The 18788-nt window shown below is 48.1% G+C and overlaps 1 protein-coding gene across 1 annotated transcript in view; it reads right to left on the reverse strand.

Moving 5' to 3' along the window:
- RSPO4 (R-spondin 4) overlaps window positions 1–18788 on the reverse strand; it is a 34846-nt gene that overhangs the window by 14938 nt on the left and 1120 nt on the right. The gene's annotated exons all lie outside the window — the stretch shown is intronic.

The following is an 18788-nucleotide window of genomic DNA, read 5'->3' on the forward strand; positions in this document are numbered from 1 at the left end:
GCACACTGCTGCTGCTGCTAAGTCGCATCAGTCGTGTCCGATTCTGTGCGACCCCATAGACGGCAGCCCAACAGGCTCCTTTGTCCCTGGGATTCTCCAGGCAAGAATACTGGAGTGGGTTGCCATCTCCTTCTCCAATGCATGAAAGTGAAACATGAAAGTGAAGTCGCTCAGTTGTGTCCGACTCTTAGCGACCCCATGGACTGTAGCCTACCAGGCTGCAGGTGCCTGCTATTTCTTAAATGAATGAATAAATGATGGCTTAATAAAAGTTCTCAAAAGCTGTTCTCAGGGAAGCTGCAGTCTAGTTGGAGGAACTTGGTTCATATATTGCGAAGAAAGCTGATGATGTCTGCCCAGCAGAGCTCAGAGCTAAATGAAGGACCCAGGCAGCCAGGAGCTGGGTTCAGACTGTAGTTCATCAGGGATGGTTTTCTGGAGAGGCAGATGTGGGACAGGACTGGTTTGTGTCAGAAGAAAGGTTTCCTAATAAAGGTGAGTTTATGACAGTACAGGAAATCCCCTACATACGAACCTTCAGGCTGTGAACTTTCAAAGATGCCAGTGTATCCAGAGAAAGGATGAAGAGAGACAAGGGGAAGAAGAAGTAACTGAAGAGCTGAAGAGGCTCACAATGCAGGAGATGGCAAGGGGATGTTCTTTATTTGAGAAGATTGTTCGTTTTTGAGAAACAGGACCTGAATGCAGAAAGGTCCGTGAAGTTTGCAGCAGCCGTTCAGAATGCAATTCAGTGCTACCATGTCATCTATGATGAGAGAAAAAGCTACTATCCAGATGTCACTGGATCAGTTTTTCAAGAGGGGCAAGAGGATTGAATCCAGCAATGAACCAGAACCTGTGCCATCAGCGTCAGGCGTGAGTGAAACTGCAGCTTGCCCCTACCTCCTATGGCTGATGACCCTTCAGCTCCACCATCTCCCAGCTCCCCTCCCTCTTCCAGTCAGTAATTTTCTTGCCTCTTCACTTGATGCCAGCCCCTGTGTGCCAGATGTAGTACTGCACTACTGTGCTTTTCAAGGAACTGTACTGGAAGATTAAAAATGGTTTTTTTTTGTGTGTGTGTGTGTTTGTTTTTATGTATTAGCTGTGTGAAAAGGATAATAAAACTGCTATAGTACAGTACTATATAGTGAATTGTTAGTTGGGTACCTTGGCTAATTTGTTGGAATTACAAACAAATTGGACTTAAGAATGCACTCTGAGAACAGAACTTGTTTGTATGTAGGGGACTCACTGTATATAAGTTGGTGGCAGGGAGGGAGCTTGGGTAAGAAGCAGAGAGCAAATCCTTGCTACAGTGTCAATACACGACACCAAGGGTTTAACGGGTAGAACCCTCAGAATATAGTATAATAGGCACACATCCAAAATGGAAACTTTCAATACTTTCCTCCCTCTGCCCACCCCAAACTGCCCCTCCTGTCCATATGGGTCAGTGGCTACTCCAGTTGTGGTCAGACATCTTGGAGTCACCCTGCCTCTTCTCCTTGTGTTACCCCATAGACAATCTATCAGAAATCAGTCTACACCAATGCCAATTACATTCCCTCCCAATCGCCACTTGCCCTGCTCCAGCCATGCTGGCCTCCTCCTTGCTGTCCCTCAAACATGCCAAGACCACTCCCAACTCAGGGTCTTTGCACTCGCTTGCCATTCCCTCTGCCTGGAATGCCCTCCCTACATTCATCCACAGGGCTCACCCCCTTGGGGTCTCTACTGGAATGTTCTTCCAGATGAGACGTCCCTGACCACCTGCCTGAAGTCACACCCATTGCAGATCCCTGTCTCACCCTGCTTTGTTCTTCTTTGGCACTTATCTCCATCTGATATGTGAGGGGTTGGTGTGAGTTTTTGTTATCTCTTTCCCACCACTGAAAGGTGAGCTCCAAGAGGGCAAGGATAAACCACAGTGCTCTGCACAGACTCTTCAGCATCTTGCTTTGCTCACTTAAAGTATCCTGGCGAATCCTGCACATCACTGCCTTGTCCTTTTTTATAGCTGCTACCCCCTCCATGTAGAGACGCTGCATGGTTCATTAGGTACAATGATCGTATCCACTTCGGAAGAGGAAACTGAGGTCCAGAGCAATGCTGCTGCTTGCTCGAGGTCACTTATTAAGAGGTAAGTGACTTACTAAGAGGTATCTGACTGGATAGTCCAACACAGGCAGTGTGACTGCAGAACCTGAAGGCCTCACCTCAAGGCCACACTGCCTTCCCACCGCCAGTGTATCCCAATGCCTCCTTTAATCCTCCACACAGAGTAACAGGTCCCCTTGCTAAGGCCTTGCTCAGTTTCCTGTGCTGTGCTAAGGCTAGTCTCCTTCAATGTTCATTTGACCTTGATAGAGACAGGAAATTAGCCAGACAGTGGCAGTATAGGCTGTCCCAAGACTGACCCTGCCCTTCTGCATCTCATTCAATCTCCCTTCATCCCGTGCTCATCTCCCCTTTTCTCCATGACATGGAGCAGATCAGTACCTATGTGTTCAATCAGGGGGCCAAATGACTGTTTCCCTGTCCTTCAGGTCCCCTCCAGGCACTCTCTGAGTGATTCTCTTGCTACCACCTGGACTTGGAGGAGTGGGTAAGTACCCTGCCCCAGCTCCTGCTTGAATCCTTCTTAGACATTGGTTTCCACTGGCTGGGGAGGTGGGGAGATGGAGGCTGGTAGTGGAGCCAGGGCTCACACACACATCTGCTGTTTCCCAGCCAGTGGTGAGCCTTAGAACCAAATCCACATCAGAATCCCCTGGGGCTGTATGCATTTTCCTCTTAGACCCTGTATCTCCAATTAGTCTTTTAAAGATAACTGCTTATTTTACTGCATGTGTGCTCAGTCGCTCAGTCGTGTCCGACTCTTTGTGACCCCCCCCATGGACTGTAGCCCACCAGGTTCCTCTGTCCATGGAGTTCTCCAGGCAGGAATGCTGGAGTGGGTTGCCATTTCTTTCTTCGGGGGATCTTTCTGACCCAGGGATTGAACCCCGCACCTCTTATGTCTCCTGCATTGCAGGTGGATTCTTTATTACTGAGCTACCTGGGAAGTGGTTATTTCGTCAGTTACTACCAAATAGCCTATCTCTTTGAAGATATTTATTATGCTTATTGAAAATTAAAAAAAAAAAGAATCACCTGGGCCTGCTTATTTAAAACAGAGGCACTTCCACTCCTCGATGTGTACTGTTGGTTTAACACTTAACGGTGGTTCACCTGGTGTCATATATGTATGAACTCATGTGATTTTAAAATAACCACTCTGTGAAGTCAGCCAGGGCTTCCTAAACTATTGAGCATACAAAGTGCCCAGGGGTCTTGGGTTCAAGTGTAGATGTTGATGCTAAAGGTCTGAGGTGAGGCCTGAGAGTCTGCTTTTCGACAAAGCTCCCCAGGGATGCTGATGGCGCTGGCTTCCAGACCTCATTTTAAAAAGCAAGAAGGCAGGTGCTGTTATCACTTCTTATTTTATGGGAAAGGAAAAGTGAAAGTGTCAGTCGCTCAAGTCATGTCCGACTCTTTGCGACCCCATGGATTGTAGTCCGCCAAGGCTCTCCAGTCCATGGAATTCTCCAGGCAAGAATACTGGAGTGGGTACCCATTTCCTTCCCCAGGGAATCTTCCTAACCCAGGGATCAAACCCAGGGCTCCCACAGTGCAGGTAGATTCTTTACCATCTGAGCCACTAGGGAAGCCAAGAAACCTGCCTTTAGATCCCAGTTCCATACTTCATTCCTTGGGCCTGTTACTGGACCTCGGTTTGCTCACTGTAAGCTAGAGGCAATCATCCACTCACTAGAAAGCCTGTTCTTTCCACAAATATGTATCAAGGACCTACTACGAGCCAAGAAGTGTTGTAGGCACTGGGGATCCATCAGAAGACAAGACAGCCCTCTCCTCATGGAGTCTGCATTCTAAAGGAGAAAGAGAGGTCATCTGAGACAGTGACAGGAAGTGAATGAAAGGAAAGAGTGAGCAGAGGAGAGGAGGGTCCGGCCACAAGACAGGACTCACTGAGACATACAAGGAACGTATTCCTGGCAGAGGGACCAGCAGGTACAAAGGTCCAGGGGCTTAGCATGGAAGAGGGCAGTGAGGCCAGAACACAGAGACTGGTCAAAAAGGCAGATCAGCCCAGATTGAGGTGCTGGGCTCAGAAAAGGCTAGTTCTGGGCTTTCCTGGAAGCAAGACGGGAAGATCCTGCAGGGTGCAGGCCAACAAGAGCCTGCATCTCAAGAGGTCCCTTTGGGGCTGAGCAGAATGGATGGGAAGGGGTAGCAGTGGGAGCTGGGAGCCCAAGTTGGAGGCCTGTGGTCATCTGGAGGGTTCTGGACCAGGCTATTGGCTGTGAGCAGCAGATGGACAAGTCTTGCTCAACGGTAATTATGAGAATTAAAAGGTAAGCAGTCTAGTTCATGGTGCAGCAGGTAGCTGGTGTGAGCTGCAGTCAGCTCCCCGTCCTCAGCTCTAAAGAGACCTGATCTGAGAATCCCATGACGGTATCTAGTCTGCAGCCTCCTCCAGAGGAGCCTGAATCCCTTCTGCTCCTTCACTTCATTGGCTCTGGTCGTGCTTCCATGACCTGCGGTGGCCTCTTGACATTCACAGGCCACTGGGACAAAGCCTCACTCACATCTTGCTGTTCAGTTGCTCCCTACACCTGCTGCATACCCGCCACCTCCAAGCTGGGCTGAAACCTGAGGCCCTGTCTGGATGGCTCCCCGGGTCATTCTCAAAGGTGAGAAACACAGAAAAGGCATCTGCCAGCCCAGGCCCCCAGACCAACTGCCCAGCTCAGGAAGTAGGAGATGAGGGGAGGCAGCATGAGGCAGGCAGGAATCCAGGTCATATACATCTGAGTTTGAATCCCAGCTCTGCAACCTTGACCCTGGGGGGTCCCTCTCACTTCTCTGAGCCTCACATCTCAGCTGCAAAATGAAAATGATGCTATCAAAGGGTTGTCTGGAGGATGAAGGGCAGTAATAACCTACAGAGCACCTAGCAGCATGCCCGGTTCATATGCCAAGGACTCACCAAATGGGAGTCAGCTTTATCCTCGTTGCTGCCCTGGGTTCAGCTCAGCAATTCCTGGCACAGTGAATAAGAGCTCTGGCTTCAGAGCCCCAGCTCGGCTTCCAACCCAGATGGATGGGGGCTGTGGAAACCTGGGCACGTGGCCTCACCTATATGGATCCTACTTTCCTCTTCTGTAAAATGGGTCCTAACTCCTGAGGTTATGGGTAATTAATGCACACAAATTTCCTGGCACACAGTAGGTGCTCAAAACTGGTATGATGCCAGCAGAGAGGAGCTGAACGGAAGAAGGTGACAGAGGCTTTGTCTAGGAAACCTCTCATGGTCCTGGGGTACTGTCTCCACCACACCAAAACCCAGTCAGTTGGAGGGACCTAGGCTTGCAGGGCTGGGAAATTCCACACCCACTGTTAGCTGGTCTCAGTTTTCTCATCTGCAAAATGGGGATTGTAATCCTTCTTATCCATTTAAAGGCAGGAGTAACAGCTAGAACCAAGACAAACAGCCACAGCCAGAGATGCTGATCTCTATGAGCTCCTATAGACCCTCTGAAGGACCAGGTCTGCAGAGGGGCAGAGCCAGGCCGATGCCTGCTGAATATCTACAGCATGCAGGACCCTGTGCCATCAGGTCCTTCTGTTAAATCACTGCAAACCCATCACAGCCTTGCAAAGCTGGGCTATATTTACCCACTTTCACAGACTGAAAACTGAGGCTTAGAAAGGTAAAGCGGTTCACCCAAGTACTCACAGCAAAGAGTCAAGTGGGATGCAAACCAGAGCCCTAGCTCCTAACTGCTGGGAGCTGTACCTCCCTGATGGCCTGTCAGCCCCTTCCTTCTGTCTCACGCCTGGTGGCTCTCCAAAGGTAGAAAAGTGCCACTGAAAGTCACACATCCTAGAGCCCAAGGCCCACAGAGAGGGGCCCGGAGCTGTGTGGTGCAGGGTCAGACAGGAGGAGGAGAGGAGGTCGCAGGAATGACTCAGTGGTCTTATGCCTGAGACCACCTGCACTGCAGATGGAGGCCTTAGCAGCATCCCCAGACCGTCAATCTTCAAGTCTGCATTACTCACAAATGTCCTGAGTGCCAGTTTCTTTCTTTTTCCTTTAACAGGGAGGGGGCTGGAGGGAGGATTATTGATGCATGAGAATAAGATGGTCCAAGAATTGAAACCATTCAGAGAAAGCAGCCCTGGCAGAATGTCAGCCATTGGTGGGACGCTCCACTCGTGGGGAAAATATCAAGCCAACTCCCCCTGACCCGGGGCTGGTGTATCCAGCTGATACTTCTCCTATTCACTCTGTTGGGCCTGCCACCTTCATCAGTCAAGGACAGAGTCTGGCTGACAGCAAGGGTTTAATAGATGTGTGCCGGCTGAAATGCAGTGACCCAGGGACAACCAGGAATGAAGGTGGACAGAGAAGAGTCACCTGCATTTGAGAGTTCCAGGAGTATCCTCAGGGAAGGCCCTAGGGCCGCTGCATCAGGACTGAAAACACTTGTCAAGGAAGAATCGCTCATAGGAAGGGTGATCTGCTCAAAAGACAGAGTTGGGAACTCACACCCTTCTCATGAGACCTTTCTACGAGGAAATTTTGTAAGATCAAACAGCCCAGACCATAAGATAGAAAAACTCCACTCCTACCAAAAAAACCTTCAAACCCTTTCTTGAGCAGTATTATAAGTAACAATGTCTACTCTCCAAAGTATATACAAAGTTAGCAGTTGGGATAACAGATTAAAGAAAGATACCTTCCATGTGAAAATCAACAGGAGATTAATATGTAGGTAATACAAGGAAGTCTTATAAACTGATGGCTTCCCAGATGGCACATTGGTAAAGAATTTGTTTTGCCTATGCAGGAGATGCAGAAGACATGGGTTCGATCCCTAGGTTAGGCAGATTCCCTGGAGTAGGAAATGGCAACTCACTCCAGTATTCTTGCCTGGAAAATTCCATGGACAGATGAGCCTGGTGGAGTACAGTCCATGGGGTCACAGAGTCAGACACGACTGACCGACTGAGCACACACATACCTATAAACTGATGAAGAAAATTCAGGAAACCCAATAAAAAAGTGGGCAAATAAAAACACAATAACATTATCTTAAAAGAAATTAACAACCCAAAAAGTAAAATTAAAAGATTTAAAATAAAACATAACTTAAACTAATAAAAATTTAAACTAAAAAGGCATTTTAAAATAAAAGAGAAAAATAAAAAGCTTAGACAAATAAAATGTAAGAATAAAATAAAAATAAATTTGTAAATTTAAATAAATTGCATTAACCCCTTGCAAGAAAATTTGAGGGCAATTTCATTTGATAGTAACAACCATTTAGAATGCATCAGATTGTTTCTGCAAAAATGTTCACCATATGAAATTCTTACCATGTTTGTTCATCTGAGTTTGACATTTCCTGGGAAAAAGATTAACATTTGATACAACCCTAATAAAATCATTTTTTAGACAAGCTGAACAAATCCACAAAAGACACTTAAAAGGAGTTCATATAAAGTATTTATTTATAACTGCCTAAATTCACTAATCTAAGGAGATATGATAAGCAAATTAGATATCATGCAAATAACACAGTTTATTAGCTTTTTATCCACAAGATGATGGCCAGAACAAAGACAGTAAATTATAAAGTGCTAAGGCACTATATATAAAACAGACAACCAACAAAGATCTAGTGGATAGCACAGGGACCTACACTTAGTACTTTGTAATGGCCTATAAGGGAAAAGAATCTGAAAAAAAAAAAAAAAAATATATATATATAGCTGAATCACTTTGCTGTATACCCGAAACTAACACCACATTGTAAATCAACTACACTTCAATAAACTAAATACATTAAAATTAATAAAAATAAGATGTTTAAGTAAAATGAAAATTTTAAAATAAGTGAAGTAAATGTTAAGAGTAAAAATAAACATTGACAATTTGTAACCATTTAAAATGGAGAAGAAAATGGCAACCCACTCCAGTATTCTTGCCTGGAGAATCCCATGGACAGAGAAGCCTGGTGGGCTAATGTTCATGGAGGCACAAAGAGTTGGACACGACTTGAGTGACTAAGCACAATCATTTAAAAAGTAAGGAAAAAATACGATAATACAAAATAAGCATTATCAGCTCAACTGAAGCTGATAATGTGCTATGAATTAAGTCTGTTGGGCTCACATGTCTGCCAGAAGCAGGCAAGAGGGGAGGAGGAAGGAAAAGTATGTCTGAAAGGCAGCATCTGACTGCGTTTTTCCAGCTGCTGTGGGCAGAGGGCAGGATGTCAGGCCTCATCACATCATTTATACGTTTATAATGTGCAAGCAACACACACACACACACACTTCTGTCTTCACTGCTGTTCTCTGAGGTCCCCCTTCATAGAGGAGTGAACAGAGGCTCAGAGAGGGTGAGTCACTGTGCTATAGACACACAGCCCTTAGGGCCTCCCTAGTCTCTGAATCTGGGCTTCCCCAAATAACTTTCTTTTGAAGAGTTAGGTCTGCCAAGGACTTTCAAACCCAGGCAGGGGCTTGTCTGATGTTAGGCTGGAACGTCCTGGACAGTAGAGCAAGCCAACTTTCCTATGACGCATGACTGGTGTCACCATTTATTAGCACCTACTGTCTCCCAGGTGGGTTACATGCACAATTTTGATCTTCAAGACAATCCTATGATGTAGATGCTGCTATTGTCACCGTGGTACTGACAGACAACACTGAGATTCAGTAATGAAATATCTTCACACGAACATGGCAGTAGCAGAGCCGGGAGCTGAGCCCAGGCCTGTCAGAGCCCAAATCCCGCACTCCCTGCCCGGCACTAGACACTCTTCTCACCAACTGAGCACTCACTATGTGCCGTGGGTGCCTTTTGTGCCCCATCTTGCAAATTAGCCACCAGAGGTGACCTGCCCAACATCACTCAGCTGGTGAGCAGCAGAGCCCGTGGCCTTCGTGCCAGTCAGTCGACCTCCCACCGCTCATCTGGGACATGCTGGAGACAGCCGTGCCTGCCTGCCAACAGCAGAGCAGGCTGCAGAAGAGCAGTTGTGACATTCCTTTCTGGGTGTCCCCACCCTGCGGATGTGGGCACTGCAGTCAGTCTGCAGGGAAAGTGGAGGCTTCTGGCGAAAGGGAGTGGTTTCCCTACGTGGTCTGTGTCCCCCAGGCTTGCACATGCCTTTCTTCTGAACTAATGAAACAGAACCCCCCACCCACAAAAACCCAGAGAGGCCCCCACCAAGGGCCACAGAGCAGGGGCCCCGTGAATCATGCGACATTATAAGAAATCATCCCAGGGTGGGTGGTGGTGGCCTGGCCTCAGGCAGCAGTGCCCAAGATGAGGGAGCTTCCCCCGTGCAACGGGAACCAGACCATGCACTGTGGGACCCTGGAGGAATCCCCAGGGTGGGGCCGAGGGTGTGTGTGTGTCCTGGGTGGTGCTGATGGCTGCACAGAGCTGAGACAAGGAGGCTCCGGCCAGGGAGACCTGGAGTGGGGGGCACATCCCAACCTCTCCCCATCCTGGCTGTGTGATCCTGGCAAGTTGATAGCCCTCTCTATGCTTGGAAGGCCTCTGTAGAACTACAGGATCCAACTACCTCGTGGGCTATTATCTGGATGTACTGGGAGAAGGCCAGGCAGGGTGGCTATGGACCCAACCTTTGGAATCAATCATCTGGGTTTAAATCATGGCTTTGCCAAACTTACTTGCCAAGCTAGTAGACTGGAACATATGAAATCACTAATATTTGGCTTTTTTCAGCCTATAAAAATGGCAGTTTCACATTCTTTAACTAATGCTCCTTTCTCTCTTAATTTAGTCTCCTCGTCTGTGAAATGTGGATAATAACATCCTTTTCCAGGTTGCTGCAAGGACTAAATAAGGCTGGGAGGCAACTGAGCTTGGTAATTGGAGTCTGGGCTCTGGGACTAGGAAGGATGTAAATTTGGCTGTGTGACCTAGGGAAAGTCACTCAACCCCTCTGTGCCTCAGTTTTCTCATATGTAAAATGGGGACGATAATAGTACCCACATCACAGGTTTCTTAGGAGAATTTAGTCAGTTTATATGCATAGTGCCTGACATTGGTAAATAAAACAACACAGGTAACAGTTGGCATAGAGGAAATAACCGTAAAACAAAATCAAAAAGAGACTTTCTAAACCTTTGTTGCAGTGAAAATTAAGTACCTTTAAAGAAACAAATAAATGTTTTTAGGAACATATATGTGTGTGGATATATACATGAGGGGCAGTGGTAAAGAATCCACCTATAATACAGGAGACATAAGAGACATGGGTTCCATCCCTGGGTTAGGAAGATCCCCTGGAGGAGGGCATGGCAACCCACTTCAGTATTCTTGCCTGGAGAATCCCACAGACAGAGGAGCCTGGTGGGCTACAGTCCATGGGATTGCAAAGAGTCAGACATGATTGAAGCGACTGAGTAAGCACACTTAACCCGTTCCTTCTGGTTAACTGAGGTGTGTGTCCCCATGAGAATCCCTCTGACACATAAACGAGGTGTGTGTCCCTGGGTATCCAAGAACCTTGGGCTTTTCTACGTCCTAACAGTGTCCACAGTCTGGGCTCTGACAGAAGGACTCGCTTCAAGGGCATGGCGGTTCTGCGTGGGTCCCGGGCCTCCACCAGGTGCCTCTCATGGAACCACACACCCAGGCCACAGACCCCGTGTGGCACTCAGGTAACCCTGGAGGCCCTTACAAGCTCCTGGACCTGGGCTGGCCTCTGGTTACTAAGAAACCTCTGCAGAGCTGTGCAAGCCCTCTCTGTTGCACCCTCTCATCTAACATTTCTTCTGGGCCTGGGAGAAAGACAAAGCATATGGAGCATTCCCAAGTGACACGAGCAACTGAGGCTCTGAGAAGCTCTAAACCAGACTGCAGGCTCCGGAGCAAGTGCCTTCTTCTGCCTATCCAAAGCCACCCTCGCGGCCCTGCCCCCTGTCCTGCATCCTCACCTCCACCCCGGCTGGGTGATCTTGGCTGAGGTACTTCCTCGCCTGGAGCTCCATTTTTTTTTTTTTTTTTTGTTTACACAAACATGGGTCTCCAAGGCCTCAACTGGCCTTTTCAGCCCTAGCATTCCATCATTCGATAACCTGTCTCCAGAACTCCAGAGAGAAAATGGAAGTTGAACTGTTTTGCAAACTGTGAAGACCTATATGAATGAGCGGGTGGGTACTGGCAGCATTAGATGGACTTTCTGGAGCACTCTTTAGTAGGGGGGACCTGCTCCCATGGTTCTGGAATCAGGAACATTGGCTATGTGACTTTGGATAAGTCGGTTTCCCTCTCTGAGACAGCCTGCTTCTTCTGTAAAGGAAGAAAGGTAACCATATCCACCCGGCAAGGCTGGGGGAGGGTCGATGTGAAAGGAACATACAATGTCCAGCACTCAGCAGCTCCTTGGGGATGTCTGATGCAGGAGGACATTTAGACCCTGATGGATCATTCCATTTCCTGGGGCTAAAGTCCACCTTGAGAAAAGAAAACATCTTGGGAAGGACATGGCCATCAGATTCAGGGCCGTCAGAAACAAGCGTAAGGACAAATATGTCGAGGGCAATTGCTACTTTAAAGGCAATTTAGCCTCCTGTTTGGAGCTCCAGAGCCAGACTTTTGGGGTTCACATGCCTACGGTTGTGTGACCCACAGGGCCTTCAACTCCCCATCTGCAATCCCAGGACCCCCTGGAACCCTCCTCTCAGAACTGTCGGGAGGACTGCACTGGGCTCAGCTGATACAGTGGCCTCCACACTTTTTGGACAATAGTAAAAATTACATTTTTATGTCAGTACACACACAGTACACTGAGTACACACACCCCCTTATCCACACTCACACATACCACATCCATGTGCATACACATCTACATACGGGTATACACATGCAGCCACACATTCACATATATATGGAAGCAAAAACCCATTTCTCAAAATGATAACTCATCTTAACATCTGCAATGCATTCTGATATTTTCCATGAAGGGGGTTGGCAAACTATGGCCCATGGGCTAACTTAGTGGAAACAGTGTCAGACTTCATTTTTTTGGGCTCCAAAATCACTGCAGATGGTGATTGCAGTCATGAAATTAAAAGATGCTTACTCCCTGGAAGGAAAGTTATGACCAACCTAGATAGCATATTCAAAAGCAGAGACATTACTTTGCCAACAAAGGTCCGTCTAGTCAAGGCTTTGGTTTTTCCTGTGGTCATGTATGGATGTGAAAGTTGGACTGTGAAGAAAGCTGAGCGCCGAAGAATTGATGCTTTTGAACTCTGGTGTTGGAGAAGACTCTTGAGAGTCCCTTGGACTGCAAGGAGATCCAACCAGTCCATTCTAAAGGAGATCAGTCCTGGGTGTTATTTGGAAGGACTGATGTTGAAGCTGAAACTCCAGTACTTTGGCCACCTCATGCGAAGAGTTGACTCATTGGAAAAGACTCTGATGTTGGGAGGGATTGGGGGCAGGAGGTGAAGGGGATGATAGAGGATGAGATGGCTGGATGGCATCACCGACTCGATGAACATGAGTTTGGGTGAACTCCGGGAGTTGGTGATAGACAGGGAGGCCTGGCGTGCTGCGATTCATGGGGTCGCAAAGAGTCGGACATGACTGAGCGACTGAACTGAACTGAACTGAACTGAATGGCTTCTTTATGTATGGCTGTGAGCTAAGAATGGTTTAATATTTTTAAAGGTTTGTTAAAAAAAAAACAAAAACAAAACAGGAAGAGTATGTCCTACAAAGCCTAAAATATTACCTATCTGGCCCTTTGCAAAAAAGTTTGCTGACTTCACTCTATTTTATTCTACTCTATACTCTGTTTTATTCTATTCTATGCCACTTCAGCATTCTAAATGCTAGTTGCATTTACTAAATTTATTTCCCAGATCTGCTGAATGATTCCAAACCTCAGTTTGAAAAGCTCTGAATCAGCGTGAGCTTCAGTTTTTTTTCACTAAATGGAAGGATGGAAAGATGGATGAAGAGAGAGCGGACTAATAGATGGATAAGACGAGGCAGGCGAACAAACTGAAGAGGGTCCCCTTATCCTGTGACACCTCGGCTGAGCAACGTCCCACCTCTGAGTCTCAGATTCCTCAACTGAGATGAGGACCACCGACGACCAGCCTCTCTGGGCTATACTGAGAAGCAGCAGGATCCTGTCTGTGCCATTTTTTTTCATGATGGATTCATTTCTGACACCTCTAGGAGATGCTGAGCTCTCTGACAACAGGGACTGGAGTAGAAAACTGCTCCAGTAGTTCTTGACTACTGGAGTATTCTTTTTTTTAATTTAAATTTATTTATTTTAATTGGAGGCTAATTACTTTACAATATTGTATTGGTTTTGCCATACATCAACATGAATCCACCACGGGTGTACACGTGTTCCCCATCCTGAACCCCCCTCCCACCTCCCTCCCTGTACCATCCCTCTGGGTCATCCCAGTGCTCCAGCCCCAAGCATCCTGTATCCTGCATCGAACCTGGACTGGCGATTCATTTCTTATATGATATTATACATGTTTCAATGCCATTCTCCCAAACCATCCCACCCTCACCCTCTTCCACAGAGCCCAAAAGGCTGTTCTATACATCTGTGTCTCTTTTGCTGTCTCGCGTACAGGGTTATCGTTACCATCTTTCTAAATTCCATGTATATGTGTTAGTATACTGTATTGGTGTTTTTCTTTCTGGCTTACTTCACTCTGTATAATAGGTTCCAGTTTCATCCACCTCACTAGAACTGATTCAAATGTATTCTTTTTAATGGCTGTGTAATACTCCATTGTGTATACGTACCACAGCTTTCTTATCCATTCATCTGCTGATGGACATCTAGGTTGCTTCCATGTCCTGGATATTATAAACACTGCTGTGATGAACATTGGGGTACACATGTCTCTTTCAATTCTGGTTTCCTCAGTGTGTATGCCCAGCAATGGGATTACTGGGTCATAAGGCAGTTCTATTTCCAGTTTTTTAAGGAAATCTCCACACTGTTCTCCATAATGGCTGTACTAGTTTGCATTCCCACCAACAGCGTAAGAGGGTTCCCTTTTCTCCACATCCTCTCCAGCATTTATTGCTTGTAGACTTTTGGAGTATTCTTGACTGGAAAATCCCATGGACAGAGGAGCCTGGCTGGCTATAGTCCATGGAGTCGCAAAGAGCCAGACACGACTGAGCAACTGAGCACTGACAGCAGGGACGATGGAGCACAACTCTGCTGTCCTCGCCAACACCTAATTTAGGGCCTGATCGCCAGGAGGGGCTCAGTAAACATTTCTTTGTGACGATGGTGACAGGCAAATGGCATCCGAGGCCCTCCATGACAGGATACTGGAACTGTCTGCAGTCAGACCTCCACCAGCTCTGCCACACAGCCCCTTTGGCCCTTCCCACCGGCCAGACCCTCCGCTCCGCCTGCGAGAGTCCCCAGCTTCTATGCTACTGCTGCTTCCAGCTGACAAATTCCCAAGACCTAGCCCTCTAATGGGGCTCCTCTCAGATGCCCCCTCCTTGCCACAAGTCTCTCTCTGAAGATACTGCCCTGGACATGCACGTGTTCCAGATGCAACAGATCAACTACTGTGGGAAGGGATGCCAGTAGCCCCCTCACCAAACAGAGGGCATGGTAGGTGCAGCCATGCTCGACCTCCTCACTGAGCAACTGGGGTTGGGGGAGGGATTGGAAGTCTTCATTTTCTTTATTTTCTGTGTGTGTGTGTGTGTCTTTTAGAACTGAGAAACATCTTGCTGCTGCTGCTGCTGCTGCTGCTAAGTCACTTCAGTCGTGTCTGACTCTATGCGACCCCATAGACGGCAGCCCACCAGGCTCCTCCGCCCACGGGGTTTTCCAGGCAAGAGTACTGGAGTGGGGTGCCATTGCCTTCTCCAGAGAAACATCTTAAGGATCTCCTAAACCAGCTCCTCTTCAGATGTGGAAAGTGAGGCTCTGAGAAGGGAAGACCAACAGAGCTCAGGAGACATCTTCTCAGAATCATGTCAGACTGATTTGAGCCTGTTTTACTACCAACCCTCCTCCTTGTATTGAGGGTGGAGGTCCGACTGCAGACAGGGCCAGTGTCCATTCATGGAGGGCCTCAGATGCCAAACTCCAATACTTTGGCCGCCTGATACGAAGAACTGACTCATTTGAAAAGACCCTGATGCTGGGAAAGATTGAAGGCGGGAGGAGAAGGGGATGAGATGGTTGGATGGCATCACTGACTCAATGGACATGAGTTTGAGTAAACTCTGGGAGTTGGTAATGGACAGGGAAGCCTGGCGTGCTGCAGTCCATGGGGTGGCAAAGAGTTGGACATGACTGAGCGACTGAACTGAACTGAACTGAACTGAACTCCTCCTTGTAGCCCTTGGCAAGTCTCTGATAGGATTCACTTCCTTTTCTATGCACAGACTTCGGAGCCTCCAAAACTCTGGGTCCACCTCCCAACTCAGCTGTTGGGAGTTCCCGGGCAGGTCTCTGTCTCTTTCGGAGCCCCAGACCTCTTGTCTAGGAAATAGGATGCAGGCAACGCCACAGTCAGACTTCACAACCCACACGCAGAGTTCCTGGCACGTGCTCGCCCTAAGGGTCTCCTTTGGTGGCTGGGCAGGGGTAGGTTTATCTCCACCCAGGGGAGAGGGAGGTGAGATATACTTTGCTCTGTGCCCAGCCATGGCCCTGACCTGGAGACTAGAAACCCAGGTCCTCCTCTATCACGGCCAATGCCTTGGGCACCTGCCTTCTGGGTCTCAGTTTCTCAGTCTTTGGGCAGGGGACAGTGCTGCCTGTCTGGACATAAACACAGGGGTTCTCAGTTTGGAGAATTATTATATTCAGTCCATCTAACAGGCCTCTGGAGTGGGCACTGCCATAGTCACTGTACAGATAATTTTCTTTATTTGTAAAGAAATCTCTATTTCTAGAGGCTCAGAGAGGGGAGAAGGGCAGAGGGGAGATTCAACCCACACGAGACTCCCTCCCCCCAGCCCAGGGAGCATCCGCTCTGCTGTAAAATGGAGGGGGAAGTGGTTGAGTCCTTATGAAGCACCTACTGTATGCCTTCGGACCCCTTTCCCTGTGGCTGTGGTGAATCGGCCCAAACGCCAAAGAGGTAGGCACAACCATTCCCATTTCACAGATGTGGAACTGAATTGGAGAAGGCATGTGGCCGGCCCCAAATCACACATCCAGGGCAAGAGAGGGCCCTGAATTCCAGAGCTCCTCCCTCTGCCCTTTGCTGCCCCAGGTCCAGAAGGATCTAAAGGCACCATGTGAATGTGGGGGACAATTGCATCCACAAGGCCCCTCCCTGGCAGGCCATAGACACTGAGGAGAGTCGGGGATAGCCTGTCTTCTCCTCATTGCCTAAATGCGGCTCCATATCAAGGCAGGGTTACAGACCAGGACCCCTCACCCTGCCCGACTCTCCTATTGCCGGGACACCCCAGCATGTTCAAGAGAAACGTCCCCATCTGGTTCTGATTCGTTTATACTTAATTAATCAACATGTTGTTTTGTAAGAGTCACTTGAGCTCTGAGAACCGTTCTCAAGCCTTTTCTTTTCGTCTTTCTTGTCTTGGAAACAGAAAAATTAGGTTTCATCAAAAAACAGTGATGTTGGAGCTTGACGAAGCACGGGTCTGTGGGAGCCAGGCCCTGAGGGTGACAGCTCAGCCTCGGCGGCTGCTGGGCCCAGAGAACGTTCCTCTTGACCTTGCAGAGCAGGTCAAACGCTGGAGGGGAGGTGGGAGAGGACCAGGGAAGGGCATCCCTCCACACTAGCTACTCCTCAAGGGCCCCAGGTCCATTTACCTTGACACTCCCAGACTTCCCAACACAGAGCCTGGCTCAGGGTCTGCCCTGTAATGCTTATTGAATGAGCAAGGGAAAGAGAGAGAGGAAGGAAAGAAGAAAGGAAGGAATTAAAGAAGGAAGGGGGGCTGGGAAGGAGGGGAGAAGAAAGGAGAGGAAAGGAGAAAAGAGGCATTGCTAATATCTAGGTGCCTTCACGACACATTCTCGGCCAAAGTTAGACCAGAATGTCAAAGCTGGGAAGACCCTTGGGGATCTTGTGTGGAAGTTTCCAAGCAGCTGTCTTATGAAAAATGGTCCCTAATCTGTAACTGGTTTGGGAAAGGTCCTATTCTCTGTCCTCTGCCTCTTCACCACGAATGCTCTGATAAGTCCCGCCATCAAGAAATCTGCTGAAGCCAGCAATGCTCAAAGCTGTTTGGCCAAGACTCCTATGACTGCCTTGCAGAATAGGTTACAGGAAGCTTTCTGCTACCTCCTACCTCCACCCTAGTGCCAATGGGGAAACCAAGGCTGTGGGTAGGAGGTAGGTTGGAGGAATCCACTCTCCCAAAAGGAGTAGGGGGCGGGGTGGGACTAAAATCCAAGGCTATCTCCATTGCACCTGACAAGTAAACAGAGTCACAAAGCCTCTCTCCGAAGATGCTGCCCTGGACATGCATGTGTTCCAGATGCAACAGATCAACAACCACAGGGAGGGGCGCCAGTAGCCCCCTCACCAAACAGTGGCCATGTAAGGTGCAGCCGTGCCCAACCTCCTCACTGAGCAACTGGGGATGGAAGAGGGACTGGACGTTTTCTTCTTCTTGATTCTGTGTGTCTGTGTGGCATGTGTTTGAGAACTCAGAAGCAGCTTAAAGCTCTTCTAAACCAGCTCCTCTTCAGATGGGGAAATTGAGGCTCTGAGAAGGGAAGACCAACAGAGCTCAGGAGACATCTTCTCAGCATCATGTCAGACCAGCTGGGATTCAAGCCTGCTTTGCTACTAACCTGCTGGGCCACCTTGGACAATCAGTTTTTCTCTCTGAATCTCAGTTTCCTCATGCAGAAAATAAGCATCCCCCCCACCCACCCTGGGCTGTTGTGAGTGACCAATGACATGATGGGCAGGAAAGGAGAATGACTACTGCATTTGGCTACTCACTTAACAGACATGCTAACTCACTGAGTCTTACCCACATCTGCCCTGTGAGTTGGATATGAAGATCATTATTCCTATTTTAAAGAGGAGTTACTGAGGAGAGAGGTGTTTTACACTTTTAATTTTTTTTTTTTTTTTTTTGGTCTTTCTGAGAACTGAGAAAATCTTAGAGAGCTTCTAATAGACAGATGTTCAAAGAGAAAAAGTGACATCCCCAAGGTCACTCAGCTGGTAACTGAGGAAGGCAGGCTGACTCCAGAGCCTATGAGCTTTACCATAAAAGGGCTGTTTGCAGACCAGTGTCCCCATGAGGTCGCAGACTTCCCCCAGCTCACCTGAAGCCCACCCACCTCTCCCTTCCCTGGACCCCTCTGTCTAGTCACGCCTGGACCTGGAGTCCTTCAGACCTCAGTCTTTCTCTCCCACCCAAATCCACGCCTCCATTCTCCAACAACCACTCTCAGCCTCCTGTTTCACTCCAGGAGTGATTTGGTCTATTCAGGGCTTTATACTAAAAGGGACTAGAAGCCCCCAGAGAGCAGTCTTGTTCTCTTTCCCATGCAGCCTTGCTCAAACCTAACACCAGAGCTGGAAAGAAAGAAGACACAGGGTCTTATTCACCTGCTGGTCAACTTGGCAAAGTTACTCAGCCTGTCTGAGCCTTGGCACCTGGCTCTATGAATAGGATGATCCCTATGTCATGAGGATGTGGTGGGGACTCCCTC

This window comes from Bubalus bubalis, chromosome 14, assembly GCF_019923935.1.
Source record: "Bubalus bubalis isolate 160015118507 breed Murrah chromosome 14, NDDB_SH_1, whole genome shotgun sequence".
NCBI classification, from domain to species: domain Eukaryota; kingdom Metazoa; phylum Chordata; class Mammalia; order Artiodactyla; family Bovidae; genus Bubalus; species Bubalus bubalis.